Source organism: Hyperolius riggenbachi, chromosome 7, assembly GCF_040937935.1.
Source record: "Hyperolius riggenbachi isolate aHypRig1 chromosome 7, aHypRig1.pri, whole genome shotgun sequence".
Classification (NCBI taxonomy): Eukaryota; Metazoa; Chordata; class Amphibia; order Anura; family Hyperoliidae; genus Hyperolius; species Hyperolius riggenbachi.
In genome coordinates, this window is record NC_090652.1 from 148,244,516 (window position 1) to 148,267,100 (window position 22,585).

The window sequence follows — 22,585 nt, forward strand, 5'->3', positions numbered from 1 at the left end:
AAAATTAATGAGGGTAAAATGGACACACCAGTGGGCCAACACTTCTGCGAACCAGGACACAGCATGCAAGATCTAAAAGTATTTATTCTTAAGGGTAACTTCAAAAATGAACAAGCAAGAAAGATTTCTGAGTACAAATTTATGAAAATGTTCAAGACATTAACAGAAGGTTTAAATTGTGGAATGGGATTCATGACTCCTTATGTAACATGATTGACTTGGCTTCACTATCTTCAGAAACCTGCTAGATTTCATGTTTGCTTGCATAAGCTCACTGGCTCCAGCCTGCTGATCACCTGACATCTAACTGCTAAACAGCAACCAGTACAACTGCCATCTTCATGCAGCTTCCCTGCATCAGTGTTTTACTACAGCTAACATCTAGAAATATGCTTGAAGAAGGGGACTAGATCCCAGAAAGCTTGCATTATTTAACTTTATCAGTTAGCCATTAAAAGGTATTACTTTTACAAGACTTTGTTTTTTTCTACCTACATATATTGTTTGGCTAACACGGTACAGAAACATTTTTACAACTTTCTGGCATAAAAACAGAGCATTCTGATCAGAGTCTGTCTGAGTTGAGAGGTTGGATTTACCCAATTTCCCAAGTAAGAGCATCCCCATATCCAGTGGAAAGGAGGTCTGGTCTGTAATAGTTTATTGATGATGGTAAGGACAGTCTCCCAGAATGGAATGATCCTGGGACAAGACCAGAAGATATGCGTGAAGCTACCCACATCCACTGAGCATCTCCAGCAGAGATCTGAGTTAGAGTCACTCATCCTATGTAATCTTTCAGGAGTTAGGTAAACTCTGTGCAAGAATTTAGTTTGTATGAGTTGGTCACTAGCCGCGATTACTGTGATAGGGAACTCTGTTAGAATCGAGTCCCAGTCCGCTTCAGTCAGGGTAGGTATGTCAGTTGACCATTTTTGAAAGCATTTATGTAATCTTGGATGATTACAATTGAGCAGTTTAGTATAAATGGCAGAGAGAGTTTTGGGAAGATCTTTGGTCATAAGCAACTGTCCTAATCTGTCAGTAGTTAAGTCTGGAGGTCTAGAGCCGAACTGAGATCTGTGGGCATGTCGCAACTGCAGATATCGAAACAGGTGCTTATTAGGAAGATTGTATTGAATTTTCAAATCTTGAAACGTGCTTAAGGACTTATCATGCTGAATGTGGGAGATATTCTTAATGCCGTATCTTGCCCAAACCACTGGGTCGGGGATGGTAGTAAAATGTTTTAAATTTGGGTTTCCCCATAGCGGCGTGAAAGGAGAGATAGTATTGGGTTTAATGATGTGAGATCTAGCCGCAACCCAGGCCTTCCAGGTTGTTGACATAGTTGCTGTAGTTTGTGAGTTGGCCTTGGGGCCTCTATACGGAAGGTTAGTGAGTACCTCGTAGGAGCCCAACACCGCTGCCTCAGCGTTCAAAGCCGGATTCAGCTCATCTTGAGAAAACCACCAGCGTACAGTAACGAGCACCGAGGCCCAGAAATACTTTTGGAAGTGTGGAAGTGCTAGACCTCCTCTAGCTTTGGGAAGCTGTAAGAGGTCCAAAGCAAGTCGGGGCTGTTTGCCTGCCCAAATAAAGGATAGAATTATTTTATCTATACGCTTAAATAGTGACGTTGGAAGCCACACTGGGCATTGTCTGAACACATAAGTAAACTTGGGTAGGAAGATCATTTTAAGCAAATTTATTCTGCCGATCAAATTAAGTGGAAGTCTATTCCAAGTATTACATTTATTTTCGAGTTGCTGAATGATTGGGTCCACATTGAGTATCCGGTATTTATTGGTATCGTTAGTTATTTGAATAACCAGATATTTAAATTGGTCAACCACCGCGAGAGGAGAGTTTGTCGGGAGTGGCATGAGAGATATATCATCCAGAGAAAATAGTATGTATTTATTCCAATTAATCCTAATTCCCGACATCTCACCAAATTCCTCAAAAAGGTAGAGAGCTGCATCAAGTGAGGTGTGAGGATCATTGAGTTACAAAAGGCCATCATCCACGTAGAGGGATATCTTCTCATGTAAATTTCCCAACAACAGACCCCTCACTGTGAAAGATTGGCGGATACGGGCAGCAACTGTCTCCATTGCTATTGCGAATAAACTAGGTGACAATGGGCACCCTTGTCTGGTGCCTCTCTCTAGGCTAAAGAACTTTGATATCACATTACCTGTATGGATTTTAGCCCTAGGGGAGTCATAAAGCATCTGAACCCATTTAATGAAACTATTTCCAAACCCAAGTCTACGCATGGTTGCTCATAAGTAGTTCCATTCCACTGAGTCGAATGCCTTTTCGGCATCCAACGAGGCTACCACTTGGTGTTCAGTGTTAATATGTGAGGCAGCGATGTTGGTCATCAGCCTGCGCAGGTTGATATCCGTGCTTTTACCAGGCATAAATCCTGTTTGGTCGTGATGGATCATCTTGCATATGCATAAGTTTAATCTAGTGGCTAATATTTTTGCAAGGATTTTTACATCTGTATTCAGGAGGGATATGGGTCAGTATGGAGCACATCTTGTGGGATCTTTCCCTGGTTTGGGGATTACGATTATCAGGGCCTCTAACATGGTGGGAGGAAGAGAACCACTGTCAAAGGATTTTTGGAAGGTAGTTTTCAATTTGGGAGCTAATAATACCGAGTAGTATTTGTTTGTAGAATTCGGCAGGGAACCCATCTAGGCCCCGGGGTCTTACCTGTCTGCAATCGTGTCAATTATTTCATTAATCGTTATTGGAGCGTCAAGCGTTTCTCGGTCTTCTAGAGATAGGGTTGGTAATTTAGTATCTGTTAAATAGTGTATAAGGTCAGCGTCGCTCTTTTTGGATTTGCTTGTATACAACTTGGAATAGAAGTGAAAAAAGATCTCATTAATTTCCCCGGGATCAGTGGTAATTTTATGTGTTTCGTCTAGTAGACGAGGGATAGCGGTGCTAGGCTGAGCATCTTTTGATGCCAGGCTAGTAGCTTCCCAGTTCTATCGCCTTGTTCAAAAATCTTTTGTTTCTGCGCAAGGAGATTCTTTTTGGTGGAGTCTATCCTGTATAATTTACCATCTATTTAAGTGGTTTTCTTCATCCTGCTGATCTTTTATGCATCAGTGGCGTCTGAATCGCACACCTGAAAAAGGCATGCAGCTATTCCAGTCAGATTTCAGTCAGAAACCTCTGATATACCTGCTTGTTCAGGGTCTAAGGCTAGAAGTATTAGAGGCAGAGGATCAGCAGGACATCAAGGTAATTAGCATTGCTTAAAAGGAAATAAATATGTCAGTAACAGAAGAAAAACAACCCTCTGAGGGACACTTACCTCGGGAGTGGAAAGCCTCAGGGTCCCAGTGAGGCTTCCCCGTCCTCTGTAGCTTGGGGGAATCCAGCGCTGGTTCCCTCGAAAGTCACTTGACAAGGGTGCACAGGCGTGGGCAATATTTACCTACCGCAATCCTGTGCAGGCGCACTAGCAGCTCTTTGTTCCGGGTTAAGGTGGAAATAGCCGGATTCAATTGGGTTTGGCTATTTCTGCCTTAACCCAAATGAAGAGTTGCTAGTGTACCTGTGCAGGATTGTGCAGGTACAATGTATTCAATGTATATTTGAAGGCAGATGCAAATGTATGTATTTATGTATGCCAGTGTAAGTGTGCATGCAGGTGTTTAATATACTCATTTATGTGAGTATGTGTAAAAGCCTTGGGTATTGTAGACACTTTACGAGCAATGTTTTTTTAGGCATGATCTTAGACCTGCAACACTTATGATAAGAAAAAGATAGAAATGCAGCCTGTTGATTTACTAGCGCTTCACGGTGTGAATCTGGGTACTACCCCCCTTCGTACTTGGCACGAAGTAAATGATTCTGATTCACATGACTCCAGTGCTTTCTCCTTACAAAGGCAGAAATAGGAGGCATCGGAGTTGCATGAAACATGCTGTGAAGTGCAAGTAAGTAAACTCCCCTCCACCCTGTCCATATGTTCGTGCTGAAATGGTGTTGAAGTGTGCTGTTCTGAAGGCCATATGCCGTAATAAAACACAGCAATAGTCAAATTTTTAACAAAAACATCCTCCTGTTATTTATAAAGGCATGATGTGACCACACCGCTAGTCAGATTTCCACAGAGCATACAATGGGGGGGGGGGGGGGGGGGGTTACAATGCAATACTGGCATGGATTGGATAACTGATGTCATTTTCTGTAAGTAAAGTGACTACAGTCTGTGCCTGATGTGGAGCTCTTTCGTACATACCGTATTCCTCACTGCAGGGCCACTTTCAAGATAAAGAGGCATTTTAACCAAGGATTGAACGTCATCCCAATCAGTAGCTGATACCCCCTTTCCCACAAGAAATCTTTACCTTTTCTCAAATAGATCATCGGGCGGGTCTGTATGGCTGATATTGTGGTGAAACCCCTCCCACAGTGTGATGTCATGACCTTGGTCCTGCTGTCTGTGAAACTCATTCCATTGTGGAAAATAATGCCTTTTTACAACTGCCAAGCAAGCAATATCTCCCTCTGTGTATAGAACTCTCAGTAACAAACATTCCGTACAGATCACCTGGCAGAACTAAGGATGTCACCACCACTGATACATTTTAGAATGTAAATCAAGGAGAGGAAATATTTTACTAGAAGCAAACACTGACTAAATAATTTATAAGTGAATTTTGTAAAAAATAAGCTATTTTTTTTTTAATGTTATTTTCACTACAGTTTCTCCTTAAATCGATATAAACTGTATATAATGATTTCTATCAAAGGACAATGGCTTAAAGGGAATCTGAAGTGAAAATAAACTTATGATATAATGAATTGTACGTGTAGTACTGCTAAGAAATAGAACATTAGCAGCAAAGAACAGAGTCCAGTACAGGAAGAGTTAAGAAACTTCAGTTATTATCTATGCAAAAGACCTGCTCTGAGCTCCTCCGCCTAACTTAAAGTACTCCTGATGCGGCTATGTCCATATTTATAAAAAATAAAAAAAAAAGCATCAGATCATAACTCACCTACTCCACTTTCCAAGCTCTGCCTTTGCCGACCTGCCAGCTCCTCCATTCAGCTACAGTGTCACTCGTAAGCACCGACATCTTCACAGCAATGGCTCTGACCCGGAAGTACTGACACAAAGTACTTCAGGGTCAGAGCCATTGCTGTGAAGATGCCGGTGCTTACGAGTGACACTGCAGCTGAATGGAGGAGCTGGCAAGTCGGCAAAGGCAGAGCTTGGAAAGTGGAGTAGGTGAGTTATGATCTGATGCTTTTCTTTAGACAGATCCAGGATAAAGCTGCAGCCGGAGGGCATGATTAGTGGATGTTGCTAGGGGCAACAGGGGAGGAAACTGCCACTTCCTCCTGCCCGTTTTCGACGTTCGGTACCAGTCGAAGGTTTCAACTGAGTACTGCGGGGAGCCCTGGGGGAGCTGGGACATGAGGATGGTGCTGTGCACTACATCACCGCAAACAAAATTTAGCATGCGTGCCAACTACCCCTCTCAGTTCAGGGGTACTTTAAAGAGAAACTCCGACCAAGAATTGAACTTTATCCCAATCAGTAGCTGATACCACCTTTTACATGAGAAATCTATTCCTTTTCACAAACAGACCATCAGGGGGCGCTGTATGACTGATATAATAATAATAATACGAACATTTGTATAGCGCTTTTCTCCTGTCGGACTCAAAGCGCTCAAGAGCTGCAGCCACTGGGACGCGCTCAAGAGACCACCCTGCAGTGTTAGGGAGTCTTGCCTTGAACTCCTTACTGAATAGGTACTTGACCTAGCCAGGATTTGAACCCTGGTCTCCCATGTCAAAAGCATGGTATTGTGGTGAAACTCCTCCCACAAGGAACTCTGAGGACTGTGGTACTCCTGGCAGTTTCCTACCTGTGAACCGTGTTGCATTGTGGGAAATAGCGGTTTACAGCTGTTTCCAACTGCCAAAAAAGCATGCAGCAGCTACATCACCTGCCAATAGTAAAAATGTCACCATGTAATAAATGTCAGAATGTAAATCAGGGATTTAAAAAATTTTACAATGGGCAAACACTGACTAAATCATTTATACAAAATTATTGTAAAAATGAAGTACTTTTTTTATTACATTATTTTCACTGGAGTTCCTCTTTAAGTGGAAGATGGTCCTGTTTTCTGAAGCACTTACACATCAAAGAAACAGTGAGACAGCTTCAGATAAAGGTTTACTGCATGGGAGTTCAAATGGTTGTTAGCGCTGCTATGTTTCATAGTTTAAAATTCAGGGTGTGGCTTGTAATTGCAAATATATCAGAATGATGCAATGTTATATATATATATAAAAAAAAAAGCTATGTAACTGAAAATAAAAATACAACACACTTTTCTTTCCTATTAATGTTCTATTAATTATCTGTTCTACACATACAGTTCATTATATCATGAGATTTTTTTTCACTTCGGTGTCACTTTAATTTGAAATTTTTCACCCTGTGCATTTACTTAGTGAGCAACCATAAATGTTGGGCCTGTGTCCTGAATTAGGCTCCTAAAATAATTTTTTCCTTTGTGTATTGACTTTGGCTGGCATAATTCACCCTGTTTTCAAAGGGGAATGTATGCCATCTGAATTAAGAGCAGTGCATGGAAAGAAGCAGATCAGCTACACCAGCTTTCTGATTTTAAAGAGACACTGAAGCGAAAAAAAAAATGATACCGTATAATGAATTGGTTGTGTACTATGAATAATTACTAGAAGATTAGCAGCAAAGAAAATATTCTCATATTTTTATTTTTAGGTACGGTATATAGTGTTTTTTCTAACATTGCATCATTCTATAATATGTGCATATTACACAACACTCAGCATTCAAAATGATTCTTTCAGAGCAGTCTGTGAACTAATGACCTATCCTCTGGCAGAGAAAAAGTAAACAGTTGAGATAATAAAAGTCAGAAGACAGCCCTCTCCATGACTTTTGAAAGTCGTAGAGCTTAATGGCTTTTTTTGCATAGAGATAACAACTGGAGTTTCTTAACTCTTCCTGTACTGAAAACAATTAGACTGATGTATCTGATCTTAATGTTTTATTTCTTAGCTGTTCTACACATACAAATCATAATATCATAATTTTTTTTCCGCTTCAGTGTCTCTAAGTATGAAATGCAGTGCTGAATTACTGTGAGTGGTCACTAGAGGGCGATTTTCTCTCACACACATTCCCACTGGACATCGCATACAATTCATCAGCACTCAATAATTCTGTGCTGGACAAGTAGCAAATGAATATCTTACAATGATAATAATAATAATAATGATGCTGTGGGTCACTTATGGATTCCAGATAATTAGTGTACTGTATTATGAAGATGGATTTCAGATCTCTAGATACACTGCACACAAACTAGTGTTGACCTCCGGATTGAATCCGGATGAAATCAGAATGGGTTTCATTCGGATTTCATCCTCCTAATCAGTGCAGCTGAGCGCATGTGTGTGTTACACTTACCCAGCAGCCTTCTTTAAGCCGTACCATGGTGCATCCCAAGCTGCGTTCCAAGCCACGTCACATGACTACTACGCTTCCTCCTTCAACCCTGAAGGTGGAAGTGTTTGTAGTCACGTGACCGTAGCTTGGAATGTGGCGTGGCACGGATTAAAGAAGAAGGCTGCTGGGTAAGTTAAAGCCCCAGCACACACCCGCTCAGCTGCACTAATTGGGAGGATGAAATCCGAATGAAACCCATTCAGATTTCATCCGTTGCTCATCACTGCACCAAACAACAGTTCCACATACTCTCAACAAAAAAGGGAGGAATTTCAGGTGCGCCACAGTTTGGGTTAGTCACTCAGTAAATCTTCTAACCATACGTACTAGTCCTTCTTTGCAATCCAGGTATTCTAGAAAAGATACGACTGTACATAGCGTGATCTTGTACATAGTGCAAATCTGCTAGTTTACCGTGCCCTCCCTCCACATGTATGGCACACACAAGGCATGCCAGGGGCTAATGGTATAACTCCCAATTGTTTATTTGGTGGGTCAATCCCTCTTTTGCTGCAAAATTCCTCTGTCTTATTTAATTGCATATTTTTATACTTTTATATACAGATAAAATATGCTATTTAATTACTAAAAGTCAGAACTTTATGTACAACACCTAAATGATTTCATTGCTTGCATTTTTGAAGGCATGTTTTTTTCTGGTATAATTTTGAGCTCGTAGGGATAATTGTAGTCATTTATAAAAATACGTATGCACTTTGCCGCTGAGTTCCTAAAAGCCAACCTAACTGGAGGATTGCCCTTTGTGTCCTTGTTCAGGGTTGCTGCGCTGGGTTGGGCTGGCTCAGGAGGATAGGGTAAGCCCCATTAGGCTTCCAGAGGCTTCCCCCTCCGAAGGTAAGTATCTGTTTTTGTTTTGTTTTTGAAGTCACAGGTGTACTTTAAAGGACACCAGAACTGAAATAAAGGCCTACCCTTTCGCTTACCTGGGGCTAATTCTAGCCCTTGTAGGCTTGTATGTTTCTCGCTGTCTTTCCTGTCCTTATCCTAACTCAGTGTCTTTGACGGTGTCAGTGTCATTACTGTGCATGCACCGCTAGGAAGGTGCATGCACAGTAATGTGAAACTAGGGGGATTTGACTTACCTAGTGGACAGGGAGGGACAGACAAGCCTACAGAGAGCTGAAAGAAGCCACAAGTAAGTAATAGAGCAGTCTTTTATTTCAGCTCTGGTATCCTTTAAGCGACTTTACAGCTATAAAGGTGCATACACACATCAGACTATAGTCTTTGGAAAATGAAAGATCACAGACCAATCTTACCACCCTCCATGTAGTATGAGAGCCATACCTTCACAGTCTATTCTATGGAGCTGAACTCCCCATCAGAAAAAATCTTTGCAAGATGCTGCACACAAAGATGCTGTACAGACACAAAAGATCAGTATCTGCAAAAGATCTGTTCCTGCAAAAGATCCGTTCCTGCAAAATGCATTCATAGTCTATGAGATCTGCAGATCATCATACACTCCTTGTTGAACTGACATTCATCTGCAGATCAGATCCACCAGGATGGAGTTTCAGATCTGCAGATGAATGTCAGTTAAACAAGGTGTGTATGATGATCTGCAGATCTCATAGACTATGAATGCATTTTGCAGGAACGGATCTCTACATGAAGGGTGGTAAGATTGGTCTGTGATCTTTCATTTTCCAAAGACTATAGTCTGATGTGTGTATGCACCTTAAGGCAGGGTTCACATCCAATTGGCAATCTTGTAAAAAACAGATTGCTGCATGTATAAAGTGTTTCAATGGTATTGCATTCCATTTCCAGGCATTTGCGATTTTTCTGAATTTTACTTTCAAGTAGTAGCTGTACTTTTTTTTTTTCGCGTGCGATTAATGTCTCTATACAAGTCATCATGAGCACAGAATAAGCGCTGGGACCCACTAGAAATTGCAAATTGCTCTAAAAAATGGTAGCGTTTTAAAAATCGATTTTGCCAATAACAACCGTGATTTCTGGTGCGATTTCAAGGAACGCGATTTTGGCTGTATTTTTATGTAAATTAGCTTAATTGGTATGTATGATGACATTACATCACAATTTTTTTGCATCCAAATACATTTAAAAATCAAAAGTGACTAGCAGCCTATTGGGCCAATCAAGGTGCAGGTATCACGTCCTAAGCAGCTACAGGATGCAACGGGGCTCAGGGCGGGAGTAAAGGAGCGCCCACTAAACAAAGGAGAGCGCGTAAGTTAGCAGCGCACGCTATACAGCCCAGAGCGCTCGCTGAGGATTTTTACTCGTGCTGCTCAAACTTGGTGAATCAAGTTGATTAGATCCTGTTTTTTTTCACTTCAGGTTTGCTTTAAACCAGCTTTGCTTATGAAACACAAACCTGTTTCTCCTCTGTACTGTGCTGTGCACTGAAGCATTAGCATTGCCAACACATTGGAATGACTTCCCAGGATGTTCTGTAACGGAAATACCGTATTACAAGTATGTTTGCAAATACTTTGCTGCTCTTTTAAGCTGTGGACAACACAAGTAGTCTGCCTGGAAGCAATGTTCTTCAGCTAAGAGTAGGCCAACATCTATATTAGACTAATAGTGCTTTGTAGCCCAAAATACTACCTGCTATGTGCAATGCTATTGATGTCTGGTTATTTTAGGCCTATAATGTGATACTGAAGACAAGACATCTTCTTCACTTTAAATAGTCATTTTATTACTGCACTCTTACTGGGGAGTAAATCTGAATCATCAGCCTTTTACTGTAAATGTATAGGTTGACAAGCAACCTTATGCACAATGAACCACCATTGTCTGGGTTTCTTCATAAATATGCTTGAAATGGGACTTCTGCTGAGTCACAGGCATGGGCGTAACAATCACCCCTGTGACCCCTGCCATTGCAGGGGGGCTATGGAGGCCCTCCTCCTCCCTCTACACAACCGCAAGTGCAGCCACTTAGCAAAAAACCCTCCCCTTTCGCCCCCTCCTCCCTCTATGCAGAGTAGCAAGTAGAGGGAGCATGTGTCATTTTTTTCCTGCTTCCAGACGCTGCTTCACAACAGAATAATTTGCTTGCTCCCGATAATGTGGCCCGCATGGGGTTCGGGGACCAAGGGGGCCCCATGCCATCATTTTTGCAGGGGGCCCTATTATTAAGTCTAGATACGGTCACAGGAGGCTGAAAGGTACCCGCCATGTTTGCTGAGTGACTAGCACTATGTCACAGGAGCATAGGCAGCCACAGCCAAGTCATTCAACTGGCAAGATACTGGCCATGTCACAGTAGTCTAAGTGACTGCTGACATGTTATAGGTGGCAGAGTTCCTACTACCATGTCACAGGATATTTTACATGCAAACAATACAGACACTTTCATTTATTGACTATTATTTTTATAAGTTGCAAGAAATCTTTGGGGCTCTTCTCTGGGAATTCCACTGTGATCTGTCACTTGATTGAAGCCTCATCTTCTGTAGATTAGTGTGGTTCTCTGTGTCGTTTACAGTCTTTTGTGTGGCTTTTAGAGCCACTGTCTCCAGGTCCATCATCTTTGAACTTTTTGCTTAACTACTAACCACTGTGGGCCCCACCTTTGTTGATGTACTCAGCTGGGGGATGTGACTGAAAATCTAGCATGTTTTAAGCAATTTGCCATGGTGGATTGCCACATAATGAGTGACAGATGAGCACATTGTAATCTTTTGTCCCTGTGCAGCAGGTTGCTGCTCGTTCGTTTGCCACCCATCATCCCTCCTACCCTCTCCATTAAACAGTACATAAGCATTTGTTCCCTAAAATGTGATGCTAATTATCAATCCACTGTTTTTAAGGGCAACTGTCACTAAGTATGTGTACAAGGTTTACACTTTTTGCAAATGTGTACACACAGGGTGGGGGGATTCTTATCAACTCATACAAATATTTAAGGAGCATGCTCATCCCCATTTGTTTAGTGGACTCTGCACACCAGAGGTGTCTGTCAGTCACTGTTTCTTTCAGTTGTTGCGCAGGCATGTTCATAGCTTCACATATGCTGTCTGTCCATCTTGACCTCTGCCATCTTCTTTTGCCCTCAATTTTTCCAAGCATCAAGGATTTCTCCAAAGAATCTGATCTTCTCATTATGTGACCAAAGTATTTGAGTTTTAATAGTTGAATCAGCCCTTTTTTTGTAAGTATTGACTAGTTAGTATTCTTCTAGTCCAGGGAATTCCAGGGAATTCTTAGTAGCTTTCTCCATGCCCACAATTCAGAATCATCAATTTTTCTACGCATGGCCTTATGTATAGTCCAACTTTCACAGCCATATGCTACTGTTGAGAAGGCCATGGCTCTAACTATCAAAATCTTGGTTGGTAAAGTCACATCTCTGTCCTTTGGTATCTTGTCCAAATTTGCCAAAGCTTTCCTCCTAAGTAACAAGTGTCTCTCATGACTGCAGTCACCATCTGCAGAGATCTTTGACCCCAGGAAGAAGAAATTTGTTACCACTTTTGGTTTTTTTTCATCTATTTGTAGATAGTTCATTAGAGCAGATGACATGACTTTAATTTTCTTGATGTAAGCTTTGGCACTTTCTCATTTGACATTGATGACTAGGCTCTTCAATCCTTCCTCAGTTTCAGCCATCTGAGTGGTATCATCAGCATATCTCAGATTATTAATTTTCCTGACAGCCATTTTACCCAAGCCAGCTTTTTGCATTACATATTAAGCATATAAGGTGCATACGAATGCACAATTACTGTCACTCACATAAATCGGAACTTGATCCCTCGGGGGACAGTGTAGGACTGAGTGCTATACAGACTCTTTGCTAGCATACAGGATACCTAAACATTCTGTTGCTATGGAGGAGAGATAAGAAGCAACAGCACTGTGGCAAGGGAACAGTTTCTAGCAAGCTGAATAAGGAAGACAGCAGTGCGCTTGTCTGAAGGTATCCAGCACTCCAGATCTCCTGGTGAAGTATCTCCCGGGGATACTTTACACATGCTAGATTCTCAGTAGACAGCCCTGACAAGCCAGTTCGGCCAAGAACCATCTTAAAGGACAACTACAACGAGAGGGATATGGAGGCTGTCATATTTAATTCCTTTAAAACAATACCAGTTCCCTGGCTAGCCTGTTGATTCTCTGCTGCTAATACTTATAGTAATAGACCCTGAACAAGCATGCAGCAGATCAAGTGTTTCTGACATTATTGTCAGATCTGACAATGTTAGCTGCATGCTTGTTTCTAGCATGACTCCGACGCCACTGCAGTCAAATAGATCAGCAAGGCTGCCGGGCAGTGTCAGACTGGGAGCTGGAAAAGCTGAGGAAATCCACCTGCTGGCCAAGCAGAAGTAACACTGTGTTATCACTCCCAATAGATGCCTGTAGCAAGTCTTCACTGTGAGCAGCAACACATGATTACTGCTGCTTGGCCAGCGAGTGGATTTCCTCAGCTTTACCACTTCCCAGTTCGACACTGCTGCCAGGCAACTGGCATTGTTTAAAAGGAAATAAATATGGCAGCCTTCATATTCCACTCACTTCAGTTGTCCTTCAAGTATGAGCAAGGCTTTAGACAGGAGTGTATTAACTGTATTTGAGAGGCAGCAAGGTTTAAATGGCGTTAACCCTGACCAGAAAAATTGCTAAACTGTTTTTCTTTTTATCACAATTAGTATAGTTTAAAAAAAAGTATTCAATTCATATCAAGACGTAACACGCGATAATAAATAGCAAATAATATAAATAATCAAATTCATATTAAATTCACTGGAAATCCGTTAATTATCAAAAATCTTTACAATTGGAGTTCATTTACACAGAGTAAGTATACAGCATTCTTCAGCTCCACAGCCTGGTAGGATTCATGTCAAGATAATCCTGTTGTATTGCACAATAAAGCTCCTGCTAATACTCCAAAACCCCATCAGGTGTGAAGACGGTAATGTCAGTAAATGGCCTTACTCTCAAAAGTGGATTTATGAGTCCAAAAACATCCATAGAATCAGTGGTGCGGATAACCAGAAACCTCTTGAAAATACATCCAGTGGTAGTAGTCAATTTAAAGTGACCCTGACAGCGGTTACAGACTACAGATTAGCGGTGAGGCCCGGGGGCATCCCCGTCTGGCAGCCGGCCAAGCAGGAAGTTTACGCTCACTTCCTGTGGCCGAAGCGATCACGTGCGTGAAAGCGTATTGCTAAAAATACACCTCCACGCATGCTCGACATGAAAACAAAAAAAAACTAACTATGTAACTATGTAAAACTTGCGGTGGGTTTTCACACACATTCATCACCATAGACTTACATGACTTCCAGTCCTCCGCAGATGGCTGCAGGACTGCATGGTAATGTAGAATTGTCCTAGCATCGGGGATGCGGCGAAAAAAATCACTTCCGACGCATTGCGCCGTATCACGTCAGTATGAAGACTATACTGGCTACCTATACTGGGCAACTGTACTGGCTACCTATACTGGGCCTGGGGGCAACTATACTGGCTACCTATACTTGGTTTGGGGGCAACTATACTGGCTACCTAAACTGGGCATTGGGGCAACTATATTGGCTACCTATAATGGGATTGGGGGCAACTATACTGGCTGCCTATACTGGGCCTGGGGAAACTAAAATGGCTGCCTATTCTGAGCTCGGGGGCAACTATACTGGCTACCTATAGTGTGCTTGGTGCAACTATACTGGCTGCCTATACTGGGCCTGGGGAAACTACAATGGCTGCCTATTCTGAGCTCAGGGGCAACTATACTGGCTACCTATATTGTGCTTTGGGCAACTAAACTGGCTGCCTATACTGGGCCTGGGGAAACTAAAATGGCTGCCTATTCTGAGCTCAGGGGCAACTATACTGGCTACCTATATTGTACTTGGGGCAACTATACTGGCTACCTATACTGGGCCTGGGGGCAACTGTACTGGCTACCCATACTGGGTCTGGGGGCAACTAAACTGGCTACCTATACTGGGCCTGGGGGTAGCTATACTAGCTACCTATACTTGGCCTGGGGGCAGCTATGCTGGCTACCTATACTTGGCCTGGGGGCAACTATACTGGCTACCTATACTGGGCCTGGGGGCAATTATACTGGCAACCTGTACTGGACTTGGGGGCAATTATACTGGCAACCTGTACTGGACTTGGGGACAACTATACTGGCTACCTATACTGGGCCTGGGGGCAATTATACTGGCAACCTGTACTGGGCTTGGGGGCAACTATACTGGCTATCTATACTGGGCCTGGTGGCAACTATATTGGCTACCTATACTGGGCCTGGGGCAACTATACTGGCTACCTATACTGGGCCTGGGGGCAACTATACTGGCTTCCTGTACTGGGCCTGGGGCCAGCTATACTGGCTACCTATAGTGGGCATGGGGTAACGATACTGGCTACCTATACAGGGCCTGGGGTCAACTATACTGGCTACCTATACTGGGCCTGGGGGCAATTATTCTGGCAATCTGTACTGGGCTTGGGGGCAACTATACTGGCTATCTATACTGGGCCTGGTGGCAACTATATTGGCTACCTATACTGGGCCTGGGGCAACTATACTGGCTACCTATACTGGGCCTGGGGGCAGCTATACTGGCTTCCTGTACTGGGCCTGGGGGCAACTATACTGACTACCTATAGTGGGCATGGGGTAACGATACTGGCTACCTATACAGGGCCTGGGGTCAACTATACTGGCTACCTATTCTGGGCCTATGGACAACTATTCTGGCTACCTATACTGGGCTTCGGGCAAATATACTGGCTACCTATACTGGGCCTGGGGGCAACTATACTGGCAACCTATACTGGGCCTGGGGGCAACTATACTGGCTACCTATACTGGGGGCAACTGCATTAACTACCTTTACCGGTAGCGGTGCAAATTTACAGGTGCTGTGTGATCATTCCAAATCGGGGTGGGGGTCGACTCACAAGTTTGCCCCAGGCAGCAAAAAGTCTAGAACCGGCCCTGGGCCCAATGTGAAAACACCCTGAAGAAAACTTAAAAAAAAAAAAAGTAAAGATACAGTGGCTTGCAAAAGTATTAGGCCCCCTTGAAGTTTTCAACATTTTGTCACATTACTGCCACAAACATGCATCAATTTTATTGGAATTCCACGTGAAAGACCAATATAAAGTGGTGTACATGTGAGAAGTGGATCGAAAATCATACATCATTCCAAACATTTTTTACAAATAAATAACTGCAAAGTGGAGTGTGGGTAATTATTCGGCCTCCTGAGTCAATACTTTGTAGAACCACCTTTTGCTGCAATTACAGTTGCCAGTCTTTTAGGGTATGTCTCTACCAGCTTAGCACATCTAGAGACTGAAATCCTTGCCCATTCTTCTTTGCAAAACAGCTCCAGCTCAGTCAGATTAGATAGACAGCGTTTGTGAACAGCAGTTTTCAGATATTGCCACAGATTCTCGATTGGATTTAGATCTGGACTTTGACTGGACCATTCTAACACATAGATATGTTTTGTTTTAAACCATCCCATTGTTGCCCTGGCTTTATGTTTAGGGTCATTGTACTGCTGGAAGGTGAACCTCCGCTCCAGTCTCAAGTCTTTTGCAATCCCCAAGAGGTTTTCTTCCAAGTTTGCCCATCCATCTTCCCATCAACTCTGACCAGCTTGCCTGTCCCTGCTGAAGAGATGCACCCCCCGAGCATGATGCTGCCACCACCATATTTGACAGTGGGGATGGTGTGTTCAGAGTGATGTGCAGTGTTAGTTTTCCTCCACACATAGCATTTTGCATTTTGGCCAAAAAGTTCCATTTTGGTCTCATCTGACCAGAGCATCTTCTTCCACATGTTTGCTGTGTCCCTCACATGGCTTGTGGCAAACTGCAAACGGGACTTCTTATGCTTTCTGTTACCAATGGCTTTCTTCTTGCCACTCTTCCATAAAGGCCAACTTTGTACAGTGCATGACTAATAGTTGTCCTATGGACAGAGTCTCCCACCTGAGCTGTAGATCTCTGCAGCTCGTCCAGAGTCACCATGGGCCTCTTGACTGCATTTCTGATCAGCGCTCTCCTTGTTCGGCCTGTGAGTTTAGGTGGATAGCCTTGTCTTGGTAGGTTTACAGTTGTGCCATACTCCTTCCATTTCTGAATGATCGCTTGAACAGTGCTCCGTGGGATGTTCAAGGCTTTGGAAATATTTGTGTAGCCTAAGCCTGCTTTAAATTTCTCAATAACTTGATCCCTGACCTGTCTTGTGTGTTCTTTGGACTTCACGGTGTTGTTGCTCACAATATTCTCTTAGACAACCTCTGAGTCCCTCACAGATCAGCTGTATTTGTACTGACATTAGATTACACACAGGTGCACTCTATTTAGTCATTAGCACTCATCAGGCAATGTCTATAGGCAACTGACTGCACTCAGATCAAAGGGGGCCGAATAATTATGCACACACCACTTTACAGTTATTTATTTGTAAAAAATGTTTGGAATCATGTATGATTATCGTTCCACTTCTCAGTACACCACTTTGTATTGGTCTTTCATGTGGAATTCCAATAAAATTGATTCATGTTTGTGGCAGTAATATGACAAAATGTGGAAAACTTCAAGGGGGCCGAATACTTTTGCAACCCACTGTATGTAGAGGCAAGGCTCTGGATCCAATAGAGCCTTTCTGGTGTAATTATTGGACCTACGGTCGAGCCAACTATGTTGGCCCACCTTGGACTGCATTTTGGAAGTACTGATGCGCCCATCTTTGGAAGCACTCGGGGGACGAGAATGCTTCCAAAGCCCTCAGAGTACTCTCGAAATGTTAAAAGAGGGACTGTGCTATGCATATGACCCTGTGGGCGCACTCTGCCACAGGGTCATATGTTTGTGGTTTTGCGCTTTGCAGTGTGATGTGGAGGGGGTGGGGCATCGCAATTTTGAATTTGCACCTTTGAAGTGTAAAACGGCCTCAATAAACTGAAACGTGATTTCAGATTAGCTAATAAAATATTCTTCAAATATCTACAAAAAAGGCATGTCTATCACTCCCAGTCCCACCTGGAAAAAATGCTCATATTGGCCTATCTGGAAAAACCATTATCTGCTATGTACTTCGAATTGATAAAAAGGGATTCTCAAAGTCTATCTAGATTAAAGAGCAGGGGAAACAGTGAAGTGCCTGATCTCTGCGACAATCATTAGGAAGAAATCTTAGAGGACTTTGTTTAAGTCTCAGTATCAGCCAAAGATTGATTAATACAATTTAAATTTCTGCATCGAATGTACTTAATGCTTGAGCATAAGCAACAGATGCTTATAAGGCATCTGTACAGCGCTTTGCTCTCAAACTGTTGCCTGAGTGATCGAGACCCAATCCCTTTGTTCGACAAGCACTGTGTGTATACACACCTTACCTGTGTCCAAATTGGAGGTGGTCGATGAGAAACAAATACTTCTGGCTTGCATGCAGATTTAATTGTAATTGTATGCAGCTTGGATTTGGGCCAATTAAATGCACTCCCTGCCAATTCTGATTGGTCCACTGCCAAGCTGCAACAATGTGCATCTTCTTTACTATCACTAGTCTTAATAGATGCATCAAACTCCCAGTGTTGACTGTATGCTCCTTACATCCTCAGTAATGAGTGCATGGCTGGTAACTTCAAGCATGAGGCCTGGAAAGCTTCATCACTATGTCCATTGCTAACTTCCTTCATCAATACAGCAGGGTGTAGAGCAGGCTGCCATCTACATGTCTCTGTCCAGTCTGTGGACCTTTCCCTTGTTTTTTCCTCACCCATCACCTCCTCATAGAGCAGTGTTCAGCTTGGAGCATGTTTATATATATATATATATATATATATATATATATATATATATATATATATATATATATATCCTAAACTGTCAATTAAAATGATCATATGCGATCATCCTGTAAGACAGAAATTTAAAGAAAACCCTAAGCAGATCCTAACACAAGACAAACAAACAAAAAAAAAACTTGTCCCAGAAGAGGGAAGCCTCTGAATCCTCCAGAGGCTTTCTGTGTCCTCCTGCTGTCTGAGACCCTCTGGTAGTTTGCAGCTGTGCTTTTCTTCATGCACGAATGTGGCCATATTGTGCCTGCACGAGTATGGCCACACCTGTGCAGAAGCATGAAGCCACTCATGGACGAGCGGCTCCAGCACTACGCAGGCGCAGCCGTACTAGGCACAGTATGGAGATGCTCATACACAGTGGGGAGCATGGCCTTGATAACATATACAACAAGCTCTTGTCAGAAATGTTCCCGAGAGTTCGCATGCGGCAACGGTGGGGGCTGAGGAGGACACTCTCCCTAGATAAGAATATAACTTTTTTCAGGGGCGTAACTATATGGGAGCAGCCCCTGCAGTTGCAGGTGGGCCCAGAGCTGTGAGGGGGCCCCAGCTACCAGCTCTCACATCTTCCAATACAGGGGACCATCCTCCAGATCAGGTGTTCTTGTGGCAAAACTTGTTTGGAGTGTGAAGATCATGATGGTCACCCTTGTTTTATGATCCTTGTGGGATGGGCCTCCCAAGCCATCAAGGGCAGCAAGGAGAGGTGCAAAAAAAGTTTTTGTAACACTTTAAATTATATATGTAACTTTAGTCCTATAGCCAGATGTGATGCAGTAATTTGTGCATATGCAATATTTTATGCGCATAATTAAGCACAAAATTGTATAACCTTTCTTATGGGTTAATTCAGTAGTCCTCAAACTAAGGCCCGCGGGGCAAATGTGGCCCCCTGATGCTTTTTTACCTGCCCCCCCACACAAAATGTATTACTTATAGATGCGCGCAGCTACATCTTTAAATATTGGTTGTCCACATATAGAATAGCAGTGCTGGCACCACCCACCCACATGGAAGCCAGAAAGCAGTAATTCGCTGGTTTCCAATCAAATGCCACATCAGGTGACACTGCTGTCCAATTCGACTGCAGGTTGTCACCTGGGTACGCTTTACTGTCTGGCCCACAAATACTTCTACATAATTTTATGTATACTCCGGCAGTCTGAAGTATGTTGACCTGGCCCTCGACCTAAAACGTTTGGGGACCCCTGGGTTAATTGCTCCCATGTCATCTGTGAGAGAATGCAAGTTAATAAGTCAGTGATCACTAGTCACGGGTATTTATAAGAGAGGGGATGACCATTTGAAAAAGTAATCTATTTTATCAAGATCTAAAATGTTTTATTGTTAGTTATTTTGGTTACATGTGACTTTAAACTATTCTGCTCAAAGTCTTTTCTAAGATCAATAAAGCTGTTTGAAGATATCAGCACCTCGATCTGTTTGTTTATCTTCATGAGCAATACAGCAGTTAACACTTTGTAGTGGATTCTACAATGAAAAGCATTTAGCATAGTCTTCTGCCATCCAGTAGAGGTGAAAAGCCCAATATCAAAGTTGAAAGTCAGATTATCATAGTGATGACAGCTTTACCACGTCACCTATGCTCACAGGCAGTGTCCATGTCTGGGGCCGGCCTCTCCACTTGTTCCTGGATGCAAGTCAGCCTTCACATGAGCACTTCACAGACAGCCCTAGTTCTTTTAAAAATAGAAGCCCTTGATGTGATCATTATAATGGCTGAAGAATGCACCAGCTGTCTGTCCACTTGTTTACAATAATAGTGACCAGGCTGCCAAGCATCAAGCACATTCATGGTTTAAGTTGAAGATTACCTGGATCACGAAGAAGATTTGCAGAAAGCACTTTGATGTGAAAGTATCTATTACAGCAGATGCCAGCAGCCAAAGCTATTGAAAAAATGATAAAAGAATGCGTCCCTTTTTTATGTGAGGGCATAGCTTTGTCACCATTTCAGTAAGGATGGGTTTTTATGTATTATTATTTGTTTCGATGTTATTTCACTTTTGATTACTTGGGTGTGAAAACTTCTGTCATGGTTAACTCAGTTTCTTCATTTAAAAAAAAAGCTACATATTACAGCAGTTAGGCCGCTTTGCCACGGGAGGCTGAACTGCGCACTTGTCACACAGTTTAGCTTCCTGGATGCCAGCCACAACCACTATTTGGCTGCAACTACATACAGCATTTGGTAACACAGTGCGTTTCATATTTGACATGCGGCCGCATTACCCGATGGCCAAATATCATCACATGTCACATCTGAGGACAGCAACCTCCCATTCCAAACGTTGTGTGGCCATTGAACAAGAGCAGAAGTCAGGTGGTGAATTCACCTCTTCAGCTGCTTGTAGAAAAGAGTCCTTTAGCAATGACGTAGCAGTAGAGTATTGTACCGTGTTAGGGCTGGTTCACTTGGACGTCTGCCCTGTTTACTGCCAGCGTCCGGGACTCAGCGTTAAAGAGACACTGAAGCGAGTAAAAAACTCGCTTCTTCTCTTATATTCAGCAGGGGCATGTGTGCCCCTGCTAAACTGCTGCTATCCCGCCGCACAACGGGGGTCCCTTACCCCCCAATTCCCCCCTGCAAAATCAACAACCAAATTGGTCGTAGATTTTGCTGCTCCTAGAGGCAGGGCTAATGGCTGCAGCCCTTCCTCACAGCGCGTCTATCAGCGGCGCATCGCCGCCTCTCCACCGCCCCTCTCAGTGAAGGAAGACTGAGAGGGGCGGGGGAGAGGCGGAGATACGCGCTGACAGACGCGTGTGAGGCAGGGCTGCAGCGGTTAGCCCTGCCTCAATGCAGAAGAGATCCCCGGCGAGGACGGAGGGGATTTGGGGGGTAAGGGACCCCCGTTGTGCGGCGCGATAGCGGCGGTTTAGCAGGGGCACACATGCCCCTGCTGAATATAAGAGAAGAAGCAAGTTTTATACTCGCTTCAGATTCCCTTTAAACCCTCCCATTCCAGTTAATACAAGCGTTTGTAATGGACTTTTACCGGCATTTGCGCAAACATGGCATTCCGATCCCGATTTTTCACTGGCATTTGTGGCGACCCTGGATGCTGTATTTAGCATCCTGGGATGGTTAACCTCCCCGGCTAATGTCCCCCTGTGGGGATGAAAAACTCCAACCGCAATTAAGAGCCACAAAAAGCTGTTGAAAGCCAGAAAGCGCCGCCACTACCGAAACGCTGCCGAATGTAACACCAGCAAAAGCCAGGCAGATGTCCGTGTGAAACAGCCCTAAGCCATCAGTTAACAGAAGAAGTTTTGAATCAGCATGATACAATTTATTGCCTAACTTAAAAGAATAAGAGGCTTCAATTGAAATGTTTGATTGTAGAGAGACATAAATCTAAATCTGTGGCTACGTTTTTTTAAAACCTGGCAGACTTTCATAGAAAAGGTATATAATAGAGATCAAATTGTGAATTTCGTGAGACTATTCAAAAATACTGAATGGTACTTGAAAGGCAAAACTGGGGGATACCTGGGAAAGCTGGAGATTTGTAGATGAGGGGGACACAATGTCTTTTTTATTGGCGGGGGGGGGGGGCAGGGGGGCCTATGGAATATGAGGGCGCTAGCAGGGTGCCTGCATATATTTTTGTTAATTTTGCCATGTTTGTTTAAGATTATAAGGTTATGTTTGGTTTTATTTTTATCTTCTACCAGGCGACTAAAATGTTAAAATGTGATGGTCACTGCTGGTCTAGATCACATCACTATTATGGGTGATGGCCAACTAAGGAATATTAGTGACTGGTATTTACAGGGAACTTCAGAGCTGTTTAAGGTTGGTTAAAGGGGTAAACTATAGCCACATACAGACATCAGACCATAGTCTTTGGAAAAGGAAAAATCACAGACCAATCTTACCACCCTTCATGTAGTATAAGAGCCATACTCTACACAGTCTTTCCTATGGAGCTGAACTCCCCATCAGGAAAAAATCTTGGCAAGATGCTGCACACACAGCTGCTGTACAGACACAAAAGATCAGTATCTGCAAAAGATCAGTATCTGCAAAAGATCTGTTCCTGCCAAAAATCCATTCCTGCAAATTGCAATGATAGTCTATGAGATCTGCAGATCATCATACACACATGATTTAACTGACATTCATCTGCAGATCAGATCCACCAGGATG

The 22,585-nt window shown here is 43.0% G+C and overlaps 1 protein-coding gene across 2 annotated transcripts in view; it reads left to right on the forward strand.

Moving 5' to 3' along the window:
- The first annotated feature begins 364 nt into the window (after positions 1-364).
- Positions 365-22,585, forward strand: part of ITPRIPL2 (ITPRIP like 2) — a 236,575-nt gene continuing 214,354 nt past the window's right edge. For both annotated transcript variants that reach the window (XM_068244754.1, XM_068244755.1), the window contains exons 1-2: positions 365-458; positions 8,336-8,413. The gene's annotated coding sequence lies outside the window, so the exon portion shown is untranslated. The remainder of the gene's footprint in view (positions 459-8,335; positions 8,414-22,585) is intronic.